Here is a 6,399-nt window from a genome sequence, read left to right as displayed (position 1 = left end):
CGCAGCACACCACATTAAAGGATCCATTTGCTTAGTCATCTTTAACAAGGCAGCATGAGAGGGCAGCCTAACCCAAATGCAGTTATACTGTATTCTTTTGCTAGCCCTAGAGGGCAGAGTTGAATTTATAGGGTGGGGCTAGTATGTGCTGTAAATGTTCCTCCTTTAAATGTGGTTCTCATTTTAAATATAAATATTAAAATCTTACTTAAGTTTAAATATAAATGTATTTGACATTCAAGAAAGAGGTACCAGGCAGTGCTGTTTAAATCTTAATTTAGTTCAGTTTCTGGGCACCGAGTTAGTCCTTTCTCAGAAGCTATTTATCTAGAAGCTTACTCTGATCTAAATATGTTTCTTTCTAATTTAATGTTAGATCTTTAATCCCTGATTTTAAGAATTAAGCATGATGAAATAGCATTTGTACCATATGAATTTAATATATTGAATTAACCAGATCAGGATAAACATGTCTTAAAGGTTTCTATAGCAAGTTTGCAGAGAAGTAATTGCTTAAAAAGCAATAAATGAGGCAAAGTCTGTAGTACATAGGCTGCTTCTAAGTTTCCGTTTTCCTTCCATTTTTTTCTCTCTCTAATAACATTAACACTTAAATTGTCCCAATTACGCTTTAAAATTCATGCTTTAGCTAGTAAAATCTGACTCGTCTGGTTTCCCTTCATTTTGCTGCTTAATAGCTGTCTGAAGACAGGTTTTGCTAAGACAACGTTACAGACGAGCATATCATTTTAGCAATGACGGCTTTGAAGTTGCAAAGTATTAACGAAGGAAAAAAAAAAATCGTAGTCAGATGCAGTAGTTGCGGACTCTTGTCAGCCAAAGAATTTCTTTTGTCTCTGAGGCTGAGGAAAGTTTTTGGGTTTTGTTTTATTTTTCTTCCCTTTTTGATCTCTGTTGGGAGGATCTACATGTTTGAAATTTCAGATTTTCCAATTTGTGTGTTTTAGTCATGTCTGTGTTTGCTTAATGCTGCTCTTTCTTCCCTTTGACTTTCACAGTTTCTTTTCCTCTGGAAAATTTGAACTTGCTTCGGTTTGGGACAACTAGGGTGAAATGAACTGCCATGGATAAAATTTGAACAAGAAGAGCAAAGTCTCTGAATGATCCTTTGCTGTTTCCTGAGTCCTTCCAGTCTCATTAATCAGTGCTGGTGCTGTGGAGGCTGTGTGGTGTGTTATGTCGCCAGCACAGCAGCTTCTCCGTCCCTTTCCCCCACCCCCTGTGTACCTACACAGTGGGGAAAACTAGAGAGGGAAGCCATCAATCTTTCCTGTCATAGATGTCAGCGGTGATTCTCCTGTCGACTTCCTGCTCTCTCTGTCGTGCCCACCACCTGTGTTTAGAATTAGCTCTGATGCTGTGCATCTCACTTGGCTCTTCACCTGTTCTGCCCTGACTAAAGAGCTGTTAAAATAGAGCGGAGCAGCTAAGTGCTATAGCATGTGAATAGTAACCACCACTGTGGGTTGTGGGGTGATTTCTGTTGCAGCTGCTATTGTATGGCTGCTATTGTAATACGGTCATAATTTTCTGTAACAGTGTGGTTTTTAGGTCTGAAATTTCTTGCTTGTGTTTCAGCCCAAAGGCAAACTTATAAGCGAGTCTTTTTTTTTTTAATTTAAAGTAAAGATGAAAATATTTATTAGATACATTATAGATAGAGCCATAAGCCTACCTCCCATGGGTTAACTTGCTGGGATAGATTTATGAACGAAATCCAAAGAAATTAATTAGTCTGATGCTTTGTCCTTACCTTCAGTTACTCAAAGGATATAATTAGCAAAAAACTGATGGGATTTGATTTTTATATCTCTATATCTGGCTGGTGGGGGTCTTGAAAATGTATGTGTCTGTCTCTCCCACCACTGGGTAGATTCAGAAGCTTGAGATATACTGCCTCTGTACTTCTAGGGCAGGATTAATGCCATCTTATGGTCTATTGTGTTAAATATTAGGTCTAAACCAGACTCTAAACAACCAGATTTTTTATGTATACTTTTATGTAATTGTATAATGTTTTCCTGTACCAAATGAAAAGAAGAAAGCAATCCTGCGAATTGTCTGTCTATTAGCAGCTTTCTCCTACTTGGGTGCTAGCTTTTTTTGTTTTTAAAACCCACAAAAAGATGAAAGTGCAGGCGTAAGGTTTCCTTACAATTGTTGCTTGTCTGCTGTCATTTCAAGTGTATGATGGCAATATTTATGTGGAGTTATAAAGAAGAGAGGCTTTGAAAACTGAAGTCCTGTGAATGCTTTCACTTGATTTTATTTGTGTAACTCCTTTGTGAAGTGGAGGAATCGTGTTATGACTGATTTTACTACTTATTTGAGAAGCAGTTTTCTGTTGACCAAGCCAGGCAAATACGTGTATTCAACAGGTAAATACTTGTATTCAATCCTCACAGAATTCATAAAGCTAAACGTGAAAGATACAGGCAAGATACTAAGAATTGGCTGGTGACATGGGATGTTTTGGTTTGCATGGAATTCTAGCAACTTTAGTGTGTTCTCCAGTTCTGACACATTTGTCTCATGAGCAGGGAATGAGTGTGTCTTTGACTCCTGAATTGAGGTCTTAACAATTGTAGCTCTCTTTACTACGAGTGTGACAAAGCAGAGAACCTCTGCTTTGGTCAAAGAGGGCAGCATTGGATTTTGGAAGCTATCATCTTTTCCAGTATACTTTTTTGCTTTGAAAATAAATGTGACCATACTGCAGGGTGTCCAGGCTGGACTTTAGCCATCCTGCTCTGGGATAAGAATGTAATGCTTATTCCTGGTTATTTGAATCTTGGCAGTTTTTCAGTATAAGGAGCAGTAGTTGTTTATCTCATCATGAAAAAAGAGGTTAAGTAAGAGAACACCTGAATCTTAATGGGTCTTGGGTGAAGCTTCATTTAGAAATGCTGCTGAGAAATGCACTGTGGTGTTTGGAATTGCCATGCAGGAGTGTTACTGAGAGAAAACAAATAATACATGTTAAAACATCTGTCAGATACTATGCTCTTAACAGGAGTGAAGATTAACATGCAGCAGTACTGGTGTAGGTGCACACACCACACAGAGTTAAACATATGAACAGCAGGCTCACACTGTGCTTACTACAGATGTCTGAATGAGTGAGTGCCTGTGGGCTGGAGCTGCGTGTCTTGTGGCTTTCACTCTGCTCCACTGGGAAGTCTTCACTCCTTTTGTTTTCATCCTTTTCCAACTCCAGTACTTTCAAGCACACAGCTCCCATCCCCTGACCTAACAGCTCCATTGAAGTGCATTCCAGCCCCATGATTTCATGGTACCAGGCAGAACTCCCCTGCAACGCTGCTATGCTGCCCGCTGCTTCTCACGGAGTGAACAAACAGGGAACATAAACTCTCTCCAAAGGAGCAATGTTCTCTGTATATTTTTAGTGCTAGAAATCCAAGATTCATTTAAGGGTGTTTTGTGTGGGCTTTTTTTAATATTCCATTGTGTTAGTAGAAGTCTATATTTCATACCACCCTACTTGCTGTGACATCTTGTGCTTCATGTTGTTAAATGGAATCAAAAGAGTTAAAGATGAAAGACTTCTAGTCAACTGGTCCCTCAGCTGGGAGCCAGTGTGGGTTTGTTCTTTGTAATGTATTTGCTAGTGCTTTACCCAGGTCCAGCCTAGCTCAGTTTTCGTTATTGGATTTACTTGTTTCTGCAACTTCCATACTTTAGGTTAAGTAATTGCTGAGCTTAGACTCAGTATAATACTGCTACTGTTTCCTTCTCATGTTTAACTTGATATTTATTGCCCATATACTGAACAAACCTTTTATAAGTAGTTGTTTACCATTTGAACATACAAGCACCATTAAAGATGCCATGCTTGCTTTCACAGGTATTCTCTTTACTAGATAGATAGAGAACTTTGTTCTCTCTTTATATTGACACTGTGTCCATTTTACATTGTGCCTGGGTGTTTTCTTTGCAACATGCAGTGTGTCACTAGGTGCTAATTTAGGTTTATTGTAATACTACATATCTTTAATTAGCTCATTGTAACCCTTCAAATATTTGGAGTTAGTACAGAATTTTAATGTACAGTTTATGTTGAGACACTGATGTATTTTTTTGGTGAAGAAGTTCTCAGACTGCCTATGTAAATGTCACTATTGCATTTGTACCATCTATTTGAATATATTATATTCAAATTAGGGGACATAATTTTGCCAATACATCCAATATGTTCACAGTGACATAATCTACAAACAGAGCAGTGATCTGGGAAGGGGAAAAGGCAGATAATGTTGTGGGAAGCATATGAAGCAGCGACTGTGGCTGCAAGGGAATGGAGTCCACGTACCTTGGGGACTGGCAAGGTTGGTAGACAGAAACGTTCTGCACAGACTCAGGGTGCCAGCTCTTTTGGGGTCAAGGTATTGGCATGTGAGCTGGTCCGTGCTGACTGCACAGATTCCTGCTTTCTGGTATAATAGACAGTTACCTCAGGGGGCAGGGCTGTTTCTGCACTGAGATAGTGCTAGCTTCAGGATCTCAGGGAAAAGAAGCAATAGCATCAGGAGACATTTCAAGTGATGCTGTCTTTGTCTAGACTGCAGTTGAAAGATGTGCAAGTTTCTGCACCGTGCTTTAACATGGTCATCCTAACATACTTTATTTGATGCACATCCATAGCGGATTTCTAGAACATTATGAAGTTTCTTAGCTATTCTAACAGTGCAGGTAGGAAACATATTTTGTATAAAGTCACTGGAGTCAAGGCAGCAATAGCTTCCTTGCCATATGGCATTCTCTGTGCCTCCTTACTGTCGTGATATACCATGCAAGAGCTCTTCTGGGAAGCAAGGGGTACAAGGCACAAGTGGAGGAAGGAAAGAATGCAGGACCACAGGAGGGATGAAACTGATAAGAAGATGGAGAGTAGGGCTGTAAGAAGCTGTAGCCTGTGTAGAAGAGTGTGGTTAAACAGGCATATAAATGGGCACTGGAAAGCAGGCAGCACTGTGGGGAGAAATAATTGTGGGAAGGAGCATCAGAATTTGAACTGAGTGATGGGAAACAGGGAGATGAGAAGAGGAAATGTTCTCTGACAAACAACCAGCTGTTCTGGGATCCCTGTAGGGTCAGAACACCATCTTAGTGATCATGTGTTTATAGCATTGTTTTCTTCTTGAGTTCTTTGTAAAAGAAGTACAGCTCTGAAGCGTAGTAAATCCTGAATTTCTACAAGATTTCATTTAATTTATGTATGTTGGGATGCTCTATACCTCCAGGTGAGCACCTGGCCCTTCTCAGTGTTAACAAGAAGCTGGCTGCAGTCCTTGGGCCAGGTAGTAACTCAGTGGGAGGTGAACAGGTTCTGCAAATGGTGGTAAATGCTCTGATGTAGGTTCCTAGGAAGGCAAGGGATCAAATGGCAAACAAGAAATTGAGTAGCATAATTCCTTTTTTGTGTAATGGAGAAAAGAGGCATGGGTAGTCAAGGACTGGAGCATAAGAATTGAAAGTTAGAATTGCTGTTGGAGGAAATGGTGTGCTTTTCATTGTAGTGACTACCTCGCAGCTCCTGTGCTGGAGGTTCTCCAAGAGCACTTAGAAACTGACTCAAGAATATCCTAGAATTCAAGAAGGTATTTGGGACTGGGTGAGGGGGTTACCACCTGGACTTAAATGTATAGGCATTTCTGTGAGCAGGAGAAATTAGCATGGCTGCTAGCCTAAACCTGTTCTTACATGTCAGCATAAACACTTAAACATTGGATAAGAAGATTGTCTTGATCTGAAAAACAGGCTTACTTTGAAAGTAAAGAGAATTTTTAAGTAAAATTGGAAGGAAATGAGCTAGGCTTTTCTGAACTATAGATCATGTTAAAAAAAAAAAAAAGAAGTCTTGTTCCACTTGGAAACACTTTCTCATTAATTTTTCTTGAGCCTGAGTCAAAAGGAATTAAGTCAATTTGAAGTCCTTTTTTTAATAGTTAAAAATAACGGTACTTGGCCTTGACTTTTGCTGCCATTTTGTGTGGTTTCATAGTTGTATTACTTTTTTTTTTCTCCCCCATACATTTGTAAAAGTTTCACAGAAATTAAATGGTCTACATCAGTAAATAAATGTTCTCTGCTTTGTTATAGATGTTACTTATAAAATTTAGCAGGAAAAAATTATGCAGCCAGAGGCATAATGAAGTTGATGTTCCTGCTGCACAAGAGTCTGAGGGTTTGTATTGTGCAGCTTTGTGACTGGGACTCCCTGCTGGGGTTGGTGGGACCCTCATTTACAAGTCGAGCAACCTTGCATGCTGTTACAACTTGGCATGTAACAAGCATTTTCACATAAAACATTGCTGAGTTACTTCTGAATATGGTGAAATTCTTTGGAAAGGTCGGGGA

The sequence above is a fragment of the Cariama cristata genome, unplaced genomic scaffold (genome assembly GCF_000690535.1).
Source record: "Cariama cristata isolate BGI_N322 unplaced genomic scaffold, ASM69053v1 scaffold34386, whole genome shotgun sequence".
NCBI classification, from domain to species: Eukaryota; Metazoa; Chordata; class Aves; order Cariamiformes; family Cariamidae; genus Cariama; species Cariama cristata.
This window is presented reverse-complemented; position numbering follows the sequence as displayed.